The 22,979-nt window shown below is 37.9% G+C and overlaps 1 protein-coding gene across 2 annotated transcripts in view; it reads left to right on the top strand.

Annotated features, from left to right (window-relative positions):
- The window catches only part of PARP8 (poly(ADP-ribose) polymerase family member 8), a 183,916-nt gene that overhangs the window by 65,634 nt on the left and 95,303 nt on the right, over positions 1-22,979 (top strand). The gene's annotated exons all lie outside the window — the stretch shown is intronic.

Genomic DNA, 22,979 nt, shown 5'->3' with positions numbered 1-22,979 from the left:
TAGATCAGTTTCATATGCCAGCACCTGAACTTTTAAGAGACTTAACCTGTAGTGTCTTAATTTTTTGTTTAAGTTTATTTCTTTATTTTGAGAGAGAGAGAGAGAGCGAGAGCGAGTGTGCGTGCACATGTGAGTAGGGGAGGGGCAGAAAGAGAGAGGGAGAGAGAGTCCCAAGCAGGCTCTGTGCTGTCAGTGTAGAGCCCTACCTGGGGCTCAGTCCCATGAAACAGGACATCATGACTGGAGCTGAAGTCAGACACTTAACTAACGGAGCCACCCAGGTGCCCCCTGTAGTGTCTTCTCAGGTATAAGTGTTACAAACTATAAAATCATCAGGCACGTTACTTGAAAATATTTGACATATTTCTATCCTTTTTATGAATCCCATCAACAGAAATGTATTATCATTAATGGAGTACCTCTCAAAAGTAACATGTTTAGGAAATCTTCCTTTTATTGCTCCAAAAGTGTACTTTGCATTGCTTACATTATGAGAGACATTAAGCTAACTTAGGCAGTTGTTTTGCATTCAGTAGGGATCTAGGCCATGTGTCAAGGGAAGTTATGTGTTTTGGGCCCCACTTACCCCTCTTGTTTTCAGTTCCTCAGGCTCCAAAGTCTTCACAAGGCAATTTGGCTGCAATTAACAAAAAGCCCATAATACCATTGGCTTACATTAGAAGTTTTTTTTTGCCTTCTCACATAGGTCTTTCAGGGCTGGTCTGCTCTGGGACTCAGGCCCTTCCGGCTCGTCCCTTCCTTATGGCGCAAGGTAGTACCCCTGTTCCTGACAACAGGGAAAAATGGAGAAAGACAGCAGCAAAGGTACATATACCAGCTGCCTCTTATAGGAGGGTCCCAGAACCCATTACCAGATACTTTTGTGTATACCATATTGACCAGAACGTGATCATACCATAATTCCTGGTTCCGGGAGAAACTGGAGCACAGGGTCTTGATTTGGGGCAGGCATGTTCCAAAGCTAAGCATCAGATTTCTATAGAAAAGGGTCTGAATAAATATTGGGGCCAAAAAGCAGTATCTGGCACACGCTGACACACCAAGGTCTGTATTTCCATGAAATAGACCATGCTTTTGAGATCATCTTTCCTTTTTCCCTTCCCCTCACCCTTGCTCTTTGACATGGATCTTTGGTATTGAGAAAATGGCTTCCCTTCCTCCTAGCCAAGCTGTGCTAGGGTGCAACTCTTACTGGGCAGAGTCCGGGCTAGATCATGGCTCTCTAGGGAGCCCTTAGCCTGGAGCCCTTTTGCTGCACACAGTTTGCACAGCGGTACATGGCCGTCCTGTTTCCTTGCTCTAACATCTCTTCTGTGTCCTCAGCGTCTTGTGGGGAGAAGAGCGGTGTAATGATCTAATAAAGCGATTCACCTGAGGTAAACATAATTGGTGTTTTACCGTCTGCAGGGGTTATATATGAAATATTTTTGATTTGGAAAAAAACTCTTCCGGTCCTTTAATATCCCTGTGTCCAAAACTTTTCAGTAGCGGTTTTCCTGCTCTTAAGAGAAGTCTGTCTCTTTTGTTAGCAGCAGTGGATGCCTCCCGTGTTTCAGAAAACATGCCATTTACACACCAGTGGGGGCAGGAGGCTAAACCTCTGTGTGTGTGTGTGTGTGTGTGTGTGTGTGTGTGTGTGTGTGGTAGAGGTAGTCTTGGCTTTTGTGAAGCAGTCATACCCTGATAGATGATTTCTTGAAATATGAAAATTGGCCAGCTGTTTAAGAAGCATTAAGCTAATTGTGGCTTGTGTTACAGTCCTTGCATTCAGTAATTTATTTCAGAGTGTGTCTGAGAAATGACGTTTTGCTCCCCCAAGGAATCTCTATGCCCAATGTGAGGTTTGACCCCGAGATCAAGAGTCACATCTTCTACCGACTGAGCCAGCTAGGCACCCCCAGAACTGACATTCTTGAGAGACCATTCAGTTCACTGAATCCTCCCATTTTCCCTGAAATCCTGAAGTCAAGTACCTGTGACTTCTTAACTAGTTGTATTGTTCTGTGCCTTCCTTTGTCTGTGGTTAATTAGTTCAGACAGGGAGGAGTATAGTGGAAATAGCCTGTACTAATAGGGGGATGAGATGGATACTATCTCGTGGCTGAATCTTTCTCCTTCTTTGGTAACTTTGTAGATGTTTTTTGAACACAATAGGGTCTTAGCCAGAAGGGGCGAGTGAATTCATAGAAACATCTTGTCCTTAATGAAAAGAAAAGTTCTTACTGGTTGATAAGAAACCACGCTTTGTATGCAACATGTAGCGATTAAATAAAAGTGCTAAAGCTGGATTCTGATTTTTCTGCCTTTCTTTTCCAAGCACTTCTTGTAACATACGCTTTCCTTTTTTATGTTATTTCATGTTTTCTGTTTATCTGTATCATGCTCTAAAACTTTTGTAGCTTTGTAATAGTATTAAGGAACGTGACTAAGTAGATGAATCAGCTTTTATTTTTCACGTCCAAGCTGTTTCCTTTTTCATTGTGCCCAATTAAAATATGTTAACAGTTTTCATAATGAATGTTTCAGTGTAATATTTGAGGAGGAAAGACAGCTGGACTGAACAGATTTCATGAAAGTTTTAGGGATTACTGAAATCTTGAAAATTACAGGCATACCTTAAAAAAAATAAAATTACAGGCATAGTTTGTTTTATGGTGCTTTGCAGACATTTCATTTTTTGCAAATTGAAGGTTTGTGGCAAGTCAGTGTTGACCAAGGCGATCGGCACCAGTTTTCCAACAGCATTTGCTCACTTTGTGTCTCTCTGTCACATTTTGGTAATTGTTGCAGTGTTTCAGACTTTTCCAGCATTATTATATTTGTTATGGTGATCTGTGATTGGTGATCTTTGATGCTGTTATTGTAACTATTTTTGGGAGCCCTGAACTGAGCCCATATAAGAGGACGAACTTTATGATAAATGTTGTGTGTGTTCTGAGTGCTCCACGGACTGACTCTTCCCCATCTCTCTTCCTCTCCTCGGGTCTCCCTATTCTCTGAGACTCAGCAATATTGAAATTAGGCCAGTTAATAACCCTACAATGGCCTCTAAATGATTAAGTGAAAGGAAGAGTCACATGTCTCTCACTTTAAATCAAAAGCTGAAAATTATTATTAAGCTTGGTGAGAAAGGCACAGTGAAAGCCGAGATAGGTCAAAAGCTAGGCCTGCTTCTTGCAACGATTAGCCAGGTTGTAAATGCAAAGGAAAGGTTCCTAAAGGAAATTAAAAGTGCTACTCCAGCGAACACACAAATGATAAGAAAGCAAAACAGCTTTATTGCTGATGTAGAGAAAGTTTGAGTGGTCTGGATAGAAGATCAAACCAGCCACAGCATTCCCTTGAGCCAAAGCCTATACGCAGCAAGGACCTGACTCTCGTCAGTTCTGTGAAGGCTGGGGAGGGTGAGGGAGCTGCAGAAGAAAAGTTTGAAGTTAGCACAGGCTGCTTCATGAGACTTAAGGAAAGAAGCTGTCTTCCTAACATAAAAGTGAAGGGTGAATGAAGCACCAAGTGCTGATGTGGAAGCTACAGTAGGTCACCCAGAACATCTAGCTAAGATAATGAAGGTGGCCACACTGTATGACAGATTTTCAGTGTAGATGAAACAGCCTCATACTGGAAGAAGATGCCATTTAGGACTTTCATATCTGAACGGGAGAAGTCAATGCCTGGATTCAAAGCTTCAAAGGACCAGCTGACCCTCTTGGTAGGGGATTAATGCAGCTGGCAACTCTAAGTTGAAGCCAGTGGTCTTTTACCATTCTGAAAATCCTAGGGTCCTAAGGAATTAGGCTAAATTTACTCTGCCTGTGCTGTATACATGGAACAACAAAGCCCAGATGACTGCACATCTGTTTATAACACGGTTTACTGAATAATTTAAGCCCACTGTTGAGACCTCAGGAAAAAAGACTTCTTTCAAAATATGACTGCTCATTGACAGGGCACCTGGTCACCCAAGAGCTCTGATGGAGGCGTACAATAAGATTAATGTCATTTTTATGCCTGCTAACACAGCATCCATTCTGCAGGAGTAATTTCAACTTTCAAGTCTTATTATTTAAGAAATACATTTCGTAAAGCTTTATCTGCCATAAATAGTGATTTCTCTGATGAATCTGGGCAAAGGAGATTGAAAACCTTCTGGAAAGGTTTCATCATTGTAGATGGCTTTTAAAAACATTCCTGATTCAAGGGAAGAGGTCAGAGTATCTGCATTCATAGGATTGTGGAAGTTCCAGCCCTCGTGGATGACGGTGAGGGGTTCGGGACTTCAGTGGAGGAAGTCACTGCAGGTGTGGTGGAAATGGTAAGAGAACTAGAAGGAGAAGTGGAGCCTGAACATGTGACTGAGTTGCTGCAACCTCATGACAGAACTTGAATGGATGGGTTGCTGGTTCTCCTGAATGAGCAAACACAGTGGTTTCCTGAGATGGAATCTGTTCCTGGTGAAAATGCCGCAAAGACTGTTGAAATGACAGCAGAGGATTTAGCGTATTACACAAACTGAGTTGATAAATCAGTGGCACCGTTTGAGAGGACTGATTCCAATTTTGAAAGAAGTTCTCCTGTTGGTAAAATGCTATCAAACGGCATCTCATCTACAGAGAACTCATTAGTGAAAGGAAGACTCAATCATCATGGCAAACTCTTGGTTGTCTTATTTTAAGAAATTGCCACAGCCACCCCGGCCTTCGACACCCCCCACCCTGATCTGTCAGCAGCCATCAACATCGAGGCAAGACCCTCCATCAGCAAAAGATTACCACTGGCTGAAAGCTCAGATGATGGCTAGTGCTTTTTGACAACAAAGTATTTTTTTAATTAAGGTGTGTACATTGTTCTTTCAGACATGATGCTTTTGCACCCTTACTAGGCTACCGTGTAGTGTAAATACAACTTTATGCACTGGGAAACAAAAATTCGTGATTTGACTGGCTTTATTGCAGTACTTGCTTTCGTGCAGTAGTCTGGGCCTGAACATGCAGTGTCTCCAAGGTATGCCTTTGTGGGTATTTGTTTTCTTCTGCCGTTAATTTCTAATTAAAGGCATTGGAAAACTGGAGTTCTAAGTAATTAAATCTTACAATAAGCCCAGTGTATTATCGATGTTAAAGGATGCTGTGGTACAGACTTCTGTGTGATCACCAAATTCCTTTCTTCGTGGCCACACGGTGAGACTACATTTTTCCGCCTCCCTGGCAGTTAGCTGTGATCATACACTTGAGTTCCAGAGAATGGAGTGTGGATGGAAATGATATAGGTCCCTCCAAGGCTTTGCCCATGAAACTTTTCGTCATGACTTCCATGTTTTGTTTCTTGCATGTGGATTGAATGCGGTGGAATATGAAGCCTTTGCAGATTGTGGGGCACAATAGTTTAATAAGCCTGGGGTCCTCATTGACTGTGTGGCGCAGAATCTCCTGCTTTTCTCCATATACTGTGATATGGATGAGAAGTCAACAGCTATTGTGTTCAGCTACTGAAATTTGGTGTAAGAATTGATATCAAAAGGTATATGCTTCTCAGCCCTCTTGGGACCTTGGAATCCAGCTGTGTCTTCTGGAGGAAATAGGATTTAGTGAACACAGGACATTGCCTCTCTCAGAGAGAATTTGCCCGAGTTTTCAGATACGGATGTTTTGTGCATTTAAAGATTCTACACATCTCATGTTATCCCAGACCTTTCCTAACCCTGAAGAGTAATGTGAGTTGTGTACTCACTAGAAATGTTTGGGACGGTCCAGCATCAAGGAGGCATCTCATTTCACTTTAAGTCATGAATATTTCTGCAGCAGATAATTAACCTTGGTAATTGTATTGTTTTATAGCCGGCTTACTGGAATGATCTGTAATGTGGCTTGGCAACAGTCAACAGCTATCAGATGTCATTTGAAATAATTTACTGATTAGCGATAACTTATTATTTCTTGCTCAGCCTTTTCACCATGAATGTTAAAGTATATTTTTGCCTCTTAAATATGGTAATAGCTTTTACTTTGCATGCAAATATGGGCAATAAGCTAAAAATTCCCTTCCCTTATGAATCAACTTTCAGATGCCTGTAATGGATGATGATTTTTTTAATGTTATCATTTGGTTCTCAGATGCTTGTTATAAAAATTTACTTCAGAGTCCTGAAGTGAAGTCCTGCATTAGGAAGCAATGGATAGATACTAAATTTCTCCTTGTACTCTTGCCCAGGGGCTTTGAGTTCAGTGTATCCTCTACTAGGGATAGATTGTTCTGTCTCACTCCTTAGATTAAATGGTTGCCTTTTCAAGACCATGGTGATGATGCTAATCATGATGATGATGATGGTGATTTACCATTAATATGGGTTAAGTGTTTGGATAGCAAAGGCCAGGGGTCTGTCTTTTCAGAAAAAGGTGATGGTTTATTCTTGGCCGATTTGTATTTAATTTCATTTAGGTAGTTTAGGTTTGCATGAATCCTGGGCTCTTGTGCTCATTCTATCACTTTCTTGCTATCTGGTATCAAATCAATCTGTTAACCTCTCTTTGCTTTCTTGTTCACTCAAACCTATAATGTGGAAAGTTACGAAGCCCTTTAAAGCTCTATGATGGTGTGATACATTGAATTTATGATTTACTTGTGGCAGGTAGTACCTTTATCCTTGGAGGGGGTAAATCCTACAATTAGAGGTAAGAATAAGTTCTTGAAGAAGGAAAAAAAGGGGCGCCTGGGTGGCTCAGTCGGTTAAGTGGCTGTCTTCGGCTCAGGTCATGATCTCGCGGTCCGTGAGTTTGAACCCCGTGTCGGGCTCTGTGCTGACAGGTCAGAGCCTGGAGCCTGTTTCAGATTCTGTGTCTCCCCCTCTCTGTGACCCTCCCCCATTCATGCTCTGTCTCTCTCTGTCTCAAAAATAAATAAACGTTAAAAAAATTTAAAAAAAAAGAAGGAAAAAAAACAAAAGAGAAAACTGAATGAGAAAAATAAAGGAAACATGAGAAAAAATATGCATTGTTGAAGAATATTTCCAGATTTCTCTAAACAGGTTTATTTCTATTCCTTATTAGATTAAAAAGCAAAACAAAACATGGGGCGCCTGGGTGGCTCAGTGGGTTAAGTGTCCGACTTCAGCTCAGGTCGTGATCTCATGGCTCTTGAGTTGGAGCCCTGCATTGGGCTCTGTGCTGATAGCTCAGAGCCTGGAGCCTGCTTCAGATTCTGTGTCTCCCTCTCTCTCTGCCCCTTTCCTGCTCATGTTCTGTCCCTTTCTCTCAAAAATAAATAAGCGTTAAAAAATTTTAAACAAAGCAAACCCTTCTTTTAGGAGGAGGGAAGGGAAATTTTTAAAAGATTTCAGAGGTTTAAGTAAGTCCTAGAGACATTGAAATATTTTAAAAAATTTATTTGTGAGGAACTTCGTTCCCCTTTTAAATTTTAAGTAGAGGATTTCAGTTTCTCCAGAAGAACTTATCTCTTTGGGTCAATCTCCATATGCACAATGACAACCAATAAATATTCTTCAAGACCAAGTGTAAAAATTCTCCAAAATGTGATTGTCTATTCAGATCACATGCCGTTCCTTTCTGCTTTTGGAATGAACAAACAAATTTATACCACGGTGAAATTCTATTATATGTGTGAAAATTGATTCTTTACTTTTACCTACCTTAATAAGCGCACAGATTGCTAACTTTTCAGTAGATGCATTTAAAATATATTATAGCTAATCAAATGTTAAAGTGAATTACAGCCAATCAAATGGGTTTTGTTGTTTTGTTCCCTTTTAAATGACACAGTACATGAGCCAGCACAGCCAAGGAAAAAAATTGGCTTAGTTATCCTTTACTGAAAACAGAAGTTGATTGATTCAGAAAAGAATTTGCAGCTACATGAATTGATATTGATGATTTGATATGTTAGGTGGGTAAGAATCACAGATGTGCCCATCAGAAATGACTGTCTATGATATGTAGTGAAATGTTAGGTCATTATTCCCTCTTCTATTCATCTGCCTACAATGTAATCTTTTATGAATGGAAAATTTAATTAGGTGCTTTTTTTTCTAAATTTTTTTTTGGTAAAAGCAATACATATTACAATTTTGGCTGTATATGATACTTTTATTTAAAATTTTCATTGTTATCATTGTAGGTAGAATGTCTGAAGCTCTTTGATTGGAATAGTAGCTTAATACCATTTAAATAAATGTATTTGCTCTTCATAAGGCATTTTACATCATTTATGTATGTGCATATTAGCTAGAGGTAAATGCCCACTAATGTCTAAAGTAAGAAAAATGATCAGTGAATTATTTACCTTATTTATACTTTTAACAAGATACTTACACGTAGGTTCAAACAACAGTCTTATATTTGAGTCATCACTATCAATCTGGAAAAGTGTTGGCCAACTCTTGCACCCCAATGGGAGCACGTGTTCAGTGAGGGGCTGTCTGTAAATTTCAAATGTAATTTCATGTGTTTACGGTTAATAATGGCTGTTAATTAAAACAAATTAGTGGTCTACATAACACAAATTAGGGAGTAATTTATTAATTCACTAAATGTTTTTTCCACGGCAGACATTTTCAATTGTTTACACGGCATACAGTGCTGGTCGTAAAACAAGGGTTTACAGCTAAGTCATGATAGCGGTAGAAGGTCATTTAGGTCTTAAGCCAGTCTTTCTGACAGATGATCAGTATGTTCTATTCTATTGGTGGTTGTGTTTCAAAACAGCTCTGCTAATGTTGGCCTTATCAGTCTGCTTAGATAGTTTATATAACTTGGTGCATATATACATTCCTTCAAATTGAAGCACCCTTTAGAGCCTGAGTGGTTTCTGGTTATGGCACCTATTCCTATGGTGTTTCCATGCCTCTTTGGGGAAACCTGGAAGTTTGATTGCTTTACATGTGTTTATTTTACAGCTTACTATGTTGTTTCAAGTTGTCTCCCTCCCTACTTTTTTATTTAAAAATGTTCTTTTTGTGGTGTATCAGACAAGTCACTTTTTCTCTTAGTAGGACATGGCATTGGGACTGTTTCAAAGCTTGAGCGTCCCTGTTTCCTCAACTACATAGTAATGGTGGATTCATGGCATCTTAAAAGATGATGTGATTATGTGTGTGTTACTTAAAAAGTGTTCAATAAAAATCTGTTGAATAACGTATGCAGAAACTTTCATTAGCTATCTTCCAAGCTTTATTCTTTTTTTTCATTTTATAAATACGTTTGTACTGATAGGAGTACCTCAGATTTGATTTCAAAATCTGAGAGGGGAGGCTGTTTCTTCTCATTTAACCACATTGATTAGCATCACCAACCACTGTAAAGCATGTTGTATATTGCCAATGCTTTCTCAATTAAAAATTCCCTTGGGAACAAAGCACCATTTAATAAAGTTGGCATAGGCTCAGAGATGATTCAGAAAGTTCCTTTTCCTAGTGCGGGAAAACTCACAAGGGAGCTGCTTTGTATGCTGGTCTCATTTAGACTTGCTGGCTCCTGAATATTCTCTCAGAAGGGCAAGACCACCAAGGATTGTACAGACAAGTCATGTGCAAGCCTGAGAGGCACAGCTTAGGGCTTGTCACTGTGGATCATCTTTGTCCCCTTGCTGTAGACCTTTCTCAAAGGGCAGATGCCAGGCACCTCTGTTTGCCCAAAAGGGCAAGACTTCTTTATCTGGAGGGGAAGGGCAGAAATGTACTAGGGAGGGAATTCACATCTTAGAATAATACATCACTCTGTGTTTTATATTTCTTTTTGTGGAAATAAACAAAAGAGTGGTCATGCGAAACTACTCTTCCGTATAAAGATAAGGCATTCCCATATTATATGTTAAGGATGACATTTATAGTCATAAATCAAAATAATCTGGAATTTCTCAGGGCCTTTTAAGTTGGTAAGAAGACCACAGCCACGTTCTTTATACTCGTGTTTTGTGAGTGACAGAGGATCGCACTGATAGCAGTTTTGGTAATCATTTTGTCCTTAGCTCCTTATCAGCTGGGCTGTAGTATTTTTATGACCACCTCCCTTTCTTTTAATACACATCTGAGCTACTTCGTTGTACAAAGAGCTGTAGGCACATTTGGACATGCTGTGAGTCAGCCATGGCTCTTGTGTGCCAATACTCCCTTCTGTTGGAGTGTGCCCAGTGCCCAGGCCTACGGCTCCTGTTTCCCATGGGGTTTGGCTTCCTCTGGAAAAGATGGACACTGATCCCCTCAAGCTGTATCCCTCTTTTCATGGCCTTTTGTGTGTGCATACTGTGCTTTGATCAAACTTGTGGCAGGTGTTTTGGTCAAACTTGTGGCAATATATATACGTGTGTGTGTGTGTGTATATATATATATATATATATATATATATATATATATTTAATGATTATTTATTTTTGAGAGAGTGCTACTGGGGGAGAGCCAGAGAGGGGGACAGAGGATCCAAAGTGGACTCTGGGCTGACAGCAGATAGCCTGATGTGGGGCTTGAACTCAGGAACTGTGGGATCGTGACCTGCGCCAAAGACGCTTAACCGACTGAGCCACCCAGGTGCCCCATTTTTTTAAGAATTTAAATACTTGAGGTAATCTACATGACTTGTAAGCTTGCTTTCCATTCTTCTCAACAGAATATGTTAAGGCAGATTATGATTTGCACCTTCCACTGTGCCACGGGCTACAGATACTGCAGATACCTAGAGGAGTAAAATATAATCTCTGAGCACGAGGAGGTCTGCATTCCACATTTAGTTGGGAAGCTATAAGGTTAAAAAATGAAAATCTTGAAGAATGGGATGGTGTGTTTTAACTCCTTCACACTTTTCCTTTTACTCATTTACAGATTTCTATGGGAAACTTGGTGTCCCTGCACCGATGGCAAGTCACATGCCCTTGTTTTATGCTCCAGTTTATGGTGTCATCCTCCTTCAGAGCATTTGTCACGGCTGTAGTTTTCATTCATTTGGGTGACATTTTTACTGTATTTTCTTTGGCCAGCCTCGAAACTTCCTGAGTCCAGGGGCTCTGTCTTTTTAAAATTCAGCTGTGTTGGTACAGAGTGGGTCTTCAAGAATCATTCACTCCATAATTGGCTGAATGATTGTATGTGTTCTGATTATTAATGAATGGTGAGAACAAATTAATTGAATATAGTTTCTTCTTTTCAGTCTAAGTATGTCCTTTCTTTCAGGGGCTTAATATTTGCCATATTTATAAAACCTCTTGTGTGCTTTAAAAAAAATATATTTTTTTTTTTTTGTTATCTACCTATTGAGAGAGAGTGTGCACATGTGCGCATGCGGTGGGGAAGGGCTCAGGAAGAGGGAGACAGAGAATCCCAAACAAACTCCATGAGGAGCCCAATGTGGGCTCGATCTCAACCCTGAGATCAGGACCTGAGCTGAAATCAAGAGTTGGATGCCTACTGACTGAGCCACCCAGTTGCCCCTAAAACCTCTGGTGTGCTTTTAAAAGTTCTCTTTTGTTTTGTAACATTTTTAGTCACAGTAGAATAATCACTGTGAATTGTTTCCGCAGAGGCATGTTTGTAAGTGCTGGGGTGCATTGAGAAGGTGCGTGTTTGAGAAGGAAGGTCTTGGGGAGTAGAGCTGGACAGACACGACCATTGACAGCATTCATTAGTTCTGTGTCATTTTTCTGGGTGGAAATAACCAAAGCTAAAGTATTTTCCTTCCAATTCTAATGAATATTTCTAAGCCATTATCTTGTTTCTTCTATTAAATGAAAACATCAAGTTAAGTTGTATTGATATTTGCAATTTTAGATATCACACTGTGTCTAAGTGATGAATGGATGCTATTACAATTAGACTGACTTCAAAGAATGATCTGAATTTTGAGTTATCTATGAATCAGCTCATTAAAAAAGGTAAAAATGATTCTGTTGATCTTAACACTTTGAGTTCTGAAAAACATTTGTCATTTGATATGTTTATATAATCCTTAAATTGACCTCATTTTCCTATTCTTTTTCCTTTCATATTCTGAGTGCAGTTTAATTGATGGCAATCTTACCACAAAAAACTTTCGCTTTTTTGTCAAACTGTTTTTGTGTCAGGTTCTTGTTTTTGTAGGAATCACTTTCAAAATTAAGGTCCTGCGGTTTTCCTCAGTTCTTAAAAAAACACACAGAGCTTTTTCTTTTATTCTGTGTTTTCTTTCTTTCTCTTTTTACTTTTCCTTCTTTCTCTCTTCTCTCTTTCTCTTTGTTGGTACCCACATGAGACTTTCGGCTACTCCCTTCCCAGAATTAGTTGCCTTTCTTTTCCCAAGAATGCCTGATATAAAAATGTGTCTCAAAGAGCAAGTAAAACCAATACTTCAATGTCAAGGAAGTTGAATACTTTTTGAATTGATAACCTCTGCAATAACATTTAAAATGTTTCATAACTTATAAAGTATGGTTTTTAGATCACTCAAAATGAAATTTTGTACGGAGTATTTTAGAGTTTTTCCATACCCTCTCATATTGGAGCTATCTATATGTGAACTTTGAAAAATATTTAATAGTGTGATGAGAGAAAGGGAAGATCTTCACTGATACAGAAAAAGGTAACCAAGAAGAGCTCATTTTTATTAAAATTGACTGAAGATTTAAAACTTTTTTTCTCATAAATATACTTAGGTATGTAGTAATTTTATGGCCCAGGCTTATGGTACATATGTCAGTGTGTAGTTGTTGAACAGTGCTCCTCTTCTAAAGTGAAAATTTCGGGGTGCCTGGGTGGCTTAGTCAGTGAGGCATCCAACTTTGGCTCAGGTCATGATCTCACAGTTCATGAGTTTGAGCCCCACATTGGGCTTTCTGCTGTCAGCACAGGGCCAGCTTCGGGTTCTCTGTCTCCCTCTTTCTCTGCCCCTCCCCTGATTGTGTGCATGAGCTCTCTCTCTCAAAGAAGAAACATAAAAAAATTAAATTGAAAATTTCATTCATTAAAAAAAAAAAACAAAATGACACACGTTTTTTGCTTTCATTGCTTTGTCAACTATTAACTAAGTAAAAGTAGTTTATTTAAAAAAAATTTTTTTTAATGTTTATTTATTTTTGAGACAGAGGGAGAGAGAGCACAAATGGGGGAGGGGCAGAGAGAGAGGGAGACACAGAATCTGAAACAGGCTCCAGGCTCTGAGCTGTCAGCACAGAGCCCAATGCGGGGCTCGAACCCACGAACCATGAGATCATGACCGGATCCGAAGTCGGACGCTTAACTGACTGAGCCACCCAGGCGCCCCTAAGTAAAAGTAGTTTAAACAGTCACCTCATCATTAAAAGAACTTTCCTCTGATAGCTAATATCAGTTTGCAAAACTGATGCCAAATAGAATTAGACATGTCTCCACTCACAAAAGCTGCTTTGCTAAGGAAACAAAATATAGAGGAAAAATAACTTTCTTCACGTTTTTAAATACATTTCATGATTGGTTTAAATTGGTTGAGTTCTGACTAGGAGTAACAGCTAGTGTTCTGCTGCATATACATGTTAATAAATGTACTGCACAAGTTGTGGAAGTGGCAAAATTTAGTGGAAGGCCTCTAGATCAAAGGAGACCTAAGTTCTGGACCAGAACTTCCTGCTCTGTACCCAAAGACAAATTGATAGACTTCCCTGCACCTTGATTTCCTTACTATAAAATAAGAGGCCCAGATAGGATGGTCCATTTTTATTACTATAATTTTATGAGTGTTATGGGAATAAATTTTATTTCTCTTTGCAGTTCAGAAAAGTAACCCTGTTTGAATTATTTCTTTTCAGTTAGGTATGAATATCTCCTGCAGGCATCTTCCATCCAGCTCTTCCAGATTAGCTGCCTCACATGTTTTTCTTTCCTTTTCTTACCGATAAATTTGGACTCCCTCTTGACGCCGATGACAACTTCAGCATCCTTCTTGTCACCTTGCAGACTTTAAACATAAAAATACTCATTGGTTTTAAAAGGCAAAAAAAAAAAAATGTATATATTAGGACTATTAAGCCTGGCCTTGAAACATTTCCTGTCTTTTATTAAATGTCTATTACCTGAAGAGGATTTATTTTAGGATGGAAAGTGGGAGAAGAAAGGAGCTAGACACATTTGAGAATGCAACTATGGTCATGCAAACATTTTAAAAGCCTTCTTAAAGGGAACACATGGAAATGTATTAACTAAGGTATTAAGAAGCGTTACTGCTTGTCTGATGCTAATTAAGGCAAGCATCTGGGTATATTTCCTCTTCTTAAATTGAAGTATATTTTAAAAAAAAACATAAAACTTAGAGTCATCAGTACAGATTGTATAAGAATTTTAACTGGATTTTGTTTGGTCTTAGTTTCATCCTTTTTTTCCTTTGTCAGTCTATGGAATTTTATAAATGTCAAACTATTTTTATTTCTTGAAAAGCTGATATGACAGAACTGAGTCTGTGTGCTGATTATTAACCAGTACTTTAGCTGATGTAATATTTATTGAATGCCAAAAATCATTGAGATATCTTTTGTTATAGCTTAAGTGACTTCCTTTGAAAACAACTCCATACTTTTAGAATATGAATAATTTCTTTTGTTAATAATGATCGAAGGTGAAATATAATAGATGAAGAAATAACTGGGATCACCTGAGTGGCTGGGTTGGTTAAGCCACCAACTCTTGTTTTTGGCTCAGGTGATGATCTCGTGGTTCTTGAGTTCGAGCCCCGTTTTGGAATATGTGCTGACAGCATGGAGTCTGCTTGGGATTCTCCCTCTCTCTCTGTCTCTCTGCCCCTCCTCTGCTTTCTCTCTCTCTCTCAAAATAAACAAACTTAAAAAAAAAGAGAAATAACTGCGTAAACTTAAGCATATTAATTACAAGACAAGATTGTCATCTGTGGAGGAAAGGATACCTGGTGGGCTTTTACTTTCTTTGGGGCAGTGATGTTTCTCTGTTGCTTCTATTTTCAAAAATATTTTGAGGAAGGAAGATTAGATCTTGTTGCAAAATACTCTGAAGTTTCTTGCCGTAGAGCTTACAAAGTCACAAGAGGAAAAAGTCAGAAAACTTAGCTCTGTCTCGGTTCCACATGGAAATGCATGAATCCTTATAAATTTATGTTTCCTCATCTGTAAAGTGAGGGTGTGCATTGGGCGATTAAAGACCTATATTCCTCTCTAATATTCTGTGAAATCAAGACATTATGTACATCCCCCCCCCCATTTCTAAAACCGTTTTCCTTTGGCCTTTAGAGAGTAAAATCAAAACAAAGTCTCTCCATTTTGAATTTCTTTTTTTCAATTGATTTCTCTTTTGTTCGTCTGTCCAAAGGAATGATCACGTTTGTCTGTTGGACTTGAGTCAAATGAAAATGTAAAGTAGGAAAATCATAGCGTTGTGCCTTTGCTTGCACAGGTCTGGCTTATGTAAATCCGAGAACTCTGGTAGAGTTCTTAAAATTTATTTATATGCTAAAGAAGATGTGCTTGTTGAACCCTGAACAAAGGATCACTAGACAGCTTTTTATTCTTTCCATTGTGAAGTTATTTTCATCTGGTCTTACTATGATGGGAAATGTTTGTTGTCTCCTACAGATATTTTTCTTTTCTTTTGTTTTTTGGATACAGTCATTAGGAAAGCATAAAATATAGGCTTCAATGCTTAGGTATTTAGGTATAGATTTCCTACTATAATCAGTTAGGTATTTGCTTAATTACAGAATGTGGCCTCATGAGTCATCCTTTTAGATATTAAAAGTTAAAATATGTGTGTGTGTGTACACACAATTTATTATCCAGAATTTTTGAATCCACAAGACTCTGAATATTGAAACAAAATTACTTTGTAAGTTTGGCCCATTAGTGGCAAACTGATCTGAACTGACACGATATTATTTATAGTGGGAATGTTCATGCGTTTCTCCAGATACAGTATTGTTTTTGATGATAAGGTGTAAAATGTGCACTCTGTTACCTTTCTAAAATATGCATAACTCTGAATTTCAAAATACACCTGGCCACTGGGGGTTCAGAGAAGAGACTGATCTTTGTCATCATTCTCAAGGGATTATTAGCATGCGAGCGTAAGAATGTTGGTTTCCTATTGTTGCTGGCAGTGGAAATACAATACAGTAAATAGACAATAATTGGGGCGCCTGGGTGGCGCAGTCGGTTAAGCGACCGACTTCAGCCAGGTCACGATCTCGCGGTCCGTGAGTTCGAGCCCCGCGTCGGGCCCTGGGCTGATGGCTCGGAGCCTGGAGCCTGTTTCCAATTCTGTGTCTCCCTCTCTCTCTGCCCCTCCCCCGTTCATGCTCTGTCTCTCTCTGTCCCAAAAATAAATAAAAAACGTTGAAAAAAATTAAAAAAAAAAAAAAGACAATAATTAAGTTCTTGGCCCTGGAAAAGGTTGGAACTAGAATCTGGAAAAATAAACTGCATACAATATGGGAGAGAATCTTAAACAGAAAACATACGATAGTACTTATCCATAAAGATTAGTACATAGTACTTACAATTTTTAAAACCAGTTTTGTGCTTGCTATAAATGCAAACAGGGTTTTATAAGATTTGCTAAACAGGGTTAAAAAGAAATTCTGAATAGAAACAGTTGATATGCAGACTGATATTTGCATGAAAACAAATTTAACAGATGCTTTGGAAACATTGGATATATTGTTGGGTAAATTGGCTTTGAGGGCGAAGTAGTAAAAAATTTTTTTCTTTCAATGACAAATGCAAACAACATACAATAGTTTTTACTCAGCAGATAGTATCTTTTTTTCTTTTTTGGTAACTGTGGAAATGAAACTGAATGATTCTCTCATAGCGATGCTTTTTTTTTTTTATCTGTGACCTATGGTCATAGAAGACTGATTTAAAATGGACGAAAAACTTGCTCCTGACCTAACAGATGGTGTCTTGTACTCTCTGGTGGGCAACTTGACTTTTAAAAAAGAGCTGAAAATTCAAATTGCTAATATCCGTACTTTATGAAAATTATTTTCTTTTGCTTGAAAAAGTCTCTTTTAATAATTCATGATGAAGCAGTTTTTAAAAAAGCTTTTAAACGATTCTGTGACTGATTGACTTGAATGTAATATTTTATAATTAGTCAATATTTGAAAGATTATATTAAGCTTTAATAGTATTTATGCTTAAATTTTAGTTGAACTGTATTCAGGGATAGAAATAATGGGGTTAAATAATTTAGAAAACAACTCATCATTTATTGACTCACAGCCTCACAATTTGTTATTTGTTACTCACAAAAAAGGGTATTTTGTCAATATCTATTGTAGAATCTAATATCCTTACTATCATTTTCCATCACTTCTTACCATGTGAGGCTTCATTTTATTTTATTTTTTTAAGTTTTATTTAAGTAATCTCTACACCCAATGTTGAGGCTCGAACTCAGGACCCCAAGATCAAGATTCTCATGCTCTTCCCATTGAGCCTGCCAGGTGCCTGGAGGCTTTATTTTAATATTCAGCATGATAACTTGTTTTCCTACCAGATCGGGTGCCCTACAGTTCTCTACAGATCTGGTTCTCACACTTGTTTATCTTTTCTTTAAATCTATAGTCCTCTTCAATTTCTAGTATGTTCTCAAGTATTATACACTTAACCTCCAAAAGCCATCCTTAAATGGCCTTGTCCTATTTGAGGCATTTCCTTATTTTCCTCACACTCTGTACATTAACTGATTAACTGTACATTAACTCTTCTAATGAGGAAAATGAACTTAAGTGAACTTTGTTATGAAAAGTAATTTTGGAAGCATTCAGAAAGTTGTGAGGGAACCTATCATGTAATGGTATTAAATATAAAAAGACAGATACAAGTGACACAGAGGCTTTTAACATTGAATTTTATCTTCCTTAAAGAAATTTTTTTGGGGGCACCTGGGTGGCTCAGTCGGTTAAGCGGCTGACTTCGGCTCAGGTCATGATCTCACGGTCCATGAGTTCGAGCCCCGTGTCGGGCTCTGTGCTGGCAGCTCAGAGCCTGGAGCCCGTTTCAGATTCTGTGTCTCCCTCTCTTTCTGACCCTCCCCTGCTCATGCTCTGTCTCTCTCTGTCTCAAAAATAAATAAACGTTAAAAAAAAAATTTAAAAAAAAAAAGAAATTTTTTTAAATGTTTATTTATTTTTGAGAGAGAGAGAGAGAGAGAGAGGGAGGGGCAGAGAGAGAGAAAGAGTAGGATCCAAAGCAGGCTCTGGGCTGACAGCAGAGGCAGTGCAGGGCTCTGTCTCACAAACCATGAGACCATGACCTGAGCTGAAGTACTTCGCTTAACCAACTGAGCCATCCAGGCGCCCCTATCTTCCTTTCTTTTTTAAATGGAGGTTTTATTTAAGATCCCATAAGGATATATATGTTTTTTTTTCAATTGGTATGTGTGAAATTCTTAAGAATTTATGAAGGATTTCTTTTTTTTTTTTTAATTTTTTTAATGTTTATTTATTTTTGAGACAGAGAGGGACAGAGCATGAACGGGGGAGGGCCAGAGAGAGGGAGACACAGAATCCGAAACAGTCTCCAGGCTCTGAGCTGTCAGCACAGAGCCCGATGCAGGGCTCGAACTCACAGACTGCAAGATCATGACCTGAGCCGAAGCCGGATGCTTAACTGACTGAGCCACCCAGGCGCCCCTATCAGGATTTCTGGAGGGTAGAGATGGGGGTTTGGAAATCTCATGACGGAAATTTTATCATTTTCCTTCTTACTGTCCCTCTGAAGGAAAAGAAAGAGTGAAGAGAAGAAAAGATCTTTGTGATGGTGCAGAAATAGAGTATCCAGTTCTCCATTTGCTTTGGACTATCACTGGATGATTATAATGATGATAATCATCTATAGTCAGCCTGTACGTGATAACAGAGGACAGCATGTACGTGAATTATTTGCTGAAAATTACATGATCATTTTAAAAAGTCACAATTTGTCAGTAGTATATTTACTGGTATATAAAATTAGGTAAAATTGATTTTTTTCTTATTTCATATCCTTAGAAATGTGTAATTCTCAACCATATTGCAAATGTCCCCAGGATGCCTAGTATAAATTTCCATCTCGGATTGACTGAACAAAAACAGTTAATGCTCTGTCTCTCTTGTTCTCTCTCTTTGCTTTTCTCTGTAACCTGAGAAATTTCTTCATTGACTTAAATGAAGCTAAGAGGTTTACCTATTTTTAGAAACAGAGAAGTGACTTTTCCACGGGTGCTGGAGTTTTCCCGTTTTCTTCCGTGAAATTCATAGTGCCAAAATCAAGGACGCCTAGACACAGATTTAACCATGCATTGCCTAGAAAGGGAAGCTGAGACAGTGTGATATTTATGCCCACCCTAAATTCAGACTATAACAAGATTATGTATGAAGAAGCCAGTGTTAGACAAACCTATGTTCTAGAGCCTTAATATTATTAGTATCACTGTAATGTATTGCTATAATAGAAATTAATCATGAACAAAAAGGTTGGTTGTGACTGGAAGAACATTTTTATAAACCAGATTGATGGCTGCTTCTCTCATGTGGTAGTTCTATAATAGGATTCAGTGTACATTTGTTTGGTGCCTGGGGAACTATCTGAACAGAATATTTTCTGTAATTTATTTAAACATATTTGCATGGCCTGCAAATACTGAAATTTCAAGACCTTCAAGTACCCTTTATTGTTTGTTCAGATTTTATCATCAATGTTGCAAATACCAAGCGTCATATTTTCGTGATTTTTGAGCATGTTGAATTACAGATGAATGTCCTTGAACCCTCTGCATATAATGTATAAACACAGACAGTATGACTTCTTTGTTTTCACTTCACAACATGATACAGTATGATAAAATTCCATTACCGTGATTTGTTTAATGCAGACACATTATAGGCCAAATTATATCCCTTAAAATATTACATACGTAAAAAATCTTTTCCATGAGTGAATGGCAAATGTTACTCATCTCTCATAAAATCCAGCTTATAAAGAGACTCAAGTTAATTGGATTTAGGTGGTTTATCTTTGGTACAACATATTTGTTACTCTACCATATTTTAAGAGTCATTCATTGTCCATGGCAAGGGACCTATATGTATATTTATATATATACATATATATATGTGTATATATTACATATGTAATTGTATATGTACATATACATATGTATATATTACATATGTAATTGTATATGTACATATACATATACATATACAATTACATATGTAATAGGTATACATACATATACATATGTATATATAATATGTGTATATTATATATATACATATATATATATATAAGAGGTACATCCTAAGAGTACCTCTTAGGATACAATATGCATATATTGAGTATCAGGCTCACAACAGTGGATAAGACAGAGAAATTAGGTCTAGTAGGGGAAAGAAGCATTGATTTCATATTCACCCCAGTTATAGCTATGAAAAGTTTTAGAAGGGGTTCATCTAGGGCCCTATGACAGTGTCTAGTAAGGAGTCTTAAATCTTGTCTGCATCAGATTGGACAGAGTGGGGTGAAGTTGAGAGGAAGGGCTCTTGAAGGTAAAAATGTGGACTGCTCCCTGAAAGATGTGTAAGATCTAGCCAACAGATACAGAGGTATTGCTCCCATTTTATTAATGAATGTACTTTTACTTGCATTGTGAAATATAATTTATAAATTAATTCTAGTAGTTTTCCTCTATAATTATACTTGATTACTGCTAGTAAAGTTTATTCCAGGAAAATTTGGAAGAAAAGAAAGCAGACGTCATCAGCAATAACAACCATCAGTGATCCAACAAACCTCCCCAGAAAGCATACCCTAATACCCTTCTCCCTGCCTCAAAAGTCCTATACAACTCAGAATAGATGTATTAATAAAGGTATTTAAATCCAAGTTTTTTTTTTTTTTTTTATCAAAAATGGGGTCACAGTATTATCAGATTGCAGTTTTACTTTTTCTAGATTTTACTTTTAGTGGCTCCAGCACCTTTGCAAGAGACATACCATTATTTATTTAACCAGCCCCTACTTGTGAACCTTTTAGTTACCTTTAACTTTCTCACAATCCGAAAAATACTTGAAGCAAAGTCAACTGTATTTATAAACTTGGTTTGGTCAGCTTAATGCCTATGTTAATATGAAGTAAAGAAGGCATTCATTTGTCAATACCAGAGCTTTTTTGTGTAAATTTGCATACTAAAGATGGCTCAAATGAGAACTGGGTACACACACATTTAACTTATTTAGATATATATTCTTTACTGAAAGAAAACTCACTTGTAATGCCATAAATGGGAGTAATTTGCATTATGATCAGTCTTTTACCGCTTAGCTTTTATCCCTGCAGGGTATGAAGATCTCTGAGTTAATCAGAAACCCCTTTAGAATCAGAATCTTCAGGGTCTACTGTAGAATGAATGCCCAGTGTGCCAGTGGAAAACATTCAGGATCTTTTAGGCCCATTTTCAAGTTTTTGACAGTTTTCTTTAGAGTCTTCCTCCTGAGATCACAAGTAATTTACAAAGGTAATTCTTCATCCAAAAAAAACCCAAAAAACTGCAGCTAGAGTGTTAATTGGCCATAGAGGCCTCCTCTAGATTTGCAAATGTAGAACCATGAGCTGTTGAGGTGATAGAATTAATTTCTCTCCAGAAATTTTTATTATAAACCTTGGATTGGACTTTTAAAAGCCTCTGTTATTTGCTTCTCTGAGGCTAGGAAGTCAAAAGCAAGAAACTCTCTCCAAGAGATTTCGTCTTTAGTACCTGTGTAACTGGGTGAATTTCCGTCTGGTTGAGGCTCCCAACATTTGCTAAGGTTCCTGTTCTGACTGACAGTGACCTTTCTTACCTTCTTCTAACTTCTGGAACCTATCTGCCAGCCAGGTGTGTTAGGCCAGTTTTCTTGGGGGAGATTTGTAAACTTAACCCTTGTTAAAAACTGAACCCTTGTCTTTCAGTAGTTGTCACTCCTGATTATGCGAAAATCATTTTCAAATATGATATTCTCGGGGTAGCTCTGGTTACACAATTTATTTGTCCAAAGTATTCTGCCAAGAAGAGAAGGCAAATTCTTACTAAACCTATGGGAAGAACTATATGGCCATGGAAAGTAAGGATGCCCATTATTCGTTTCTGAAATCTGGAGAGATCAGTGAGAATTAGATGCTCTTTTAAAGTGTTTTGTTTCTGGGGTGCCTGGGTGGCTCACTTGGCTAAGTGGCCTACTCTTGATCTCGGCTCAGGTCATGGTCTCATGGTTTGTGAGATCAAGCCTAATGTCGGGCTGTGTGCTGGCAGTGTGGAGCCTGCTTGGGATTCTCTCTCTCTCTCTCTCTCTCTCTCTCTCTCTCTGTCTCTCTGCTCCTCCCCCACTTGCTCTTTCTGTCTCTTTCAAAAATAAATAAACATTTTTAAGTGTTTTGTTTCAATTTGAAACAGCAGTGTCCACCAAATTGAAAGGTATAGCTTAAAAGGAAAAAAAAAAGATGAAAGTCTTACTCATATATCATTAGAAGACAGAATATTAAAAGCAACAACAGTATCTGAAAAAATACCTGCAATTAAATGGTACCCATCCATTAATTCAATCTTATGGAATTCTTATTTCCTTGTATCTAGGGTCAGTGGAGTCTGCCTTGATGAAGTCTTCTCCCATAGGAAAAATCCAGAGACTAATTTAGTGTTTAATTTAGACATATATTCAAAACTGGTATTATTATTGTAACTACTTTGTTAAACTGCCGTTTTCCTTTGGTAAAACCATTTGCGTGGCTATTTTTGTGTTATGTATTTGTTACTTTGAGGCTGGCTTTTAGTTACATATTCACTGGCTTAAGAATGAATTGCATTTGTTAATTGAATATCTAGTAATCAATTAACTTTGTGGCCAAAATATGTCAGATTTAAATACAGTACCCTTGTTTCCAAATAATTATACTTTCCACATTAATCTTGCGAGAACAAATCATTTTTCAAAAGCTTAATGAAGAGTGAAAGGCTAATTGATTGTAGCAAG

This window comes from Prionailurus viverrinus, chromosome A1, assembly GCF_022837055.1.
Source record: "Prionailurus viverrinus isolate Anna chromosome A1, UM_Priviv_1.0, whole genome shotgun sequence".
Classification (NCBI taxonomy): domain Eukaryota; kingdom Metazoa; phylum Chordata; class Mammalia; order Carnivora; family Felidae; genus Prionailurus; species Prionailurus viverrinus.
The sequence above is the reverse complement of the archived record's forward strand: the minus strand, read 5'-3'. Positions and strand labels throughout refer to the sequence as shown.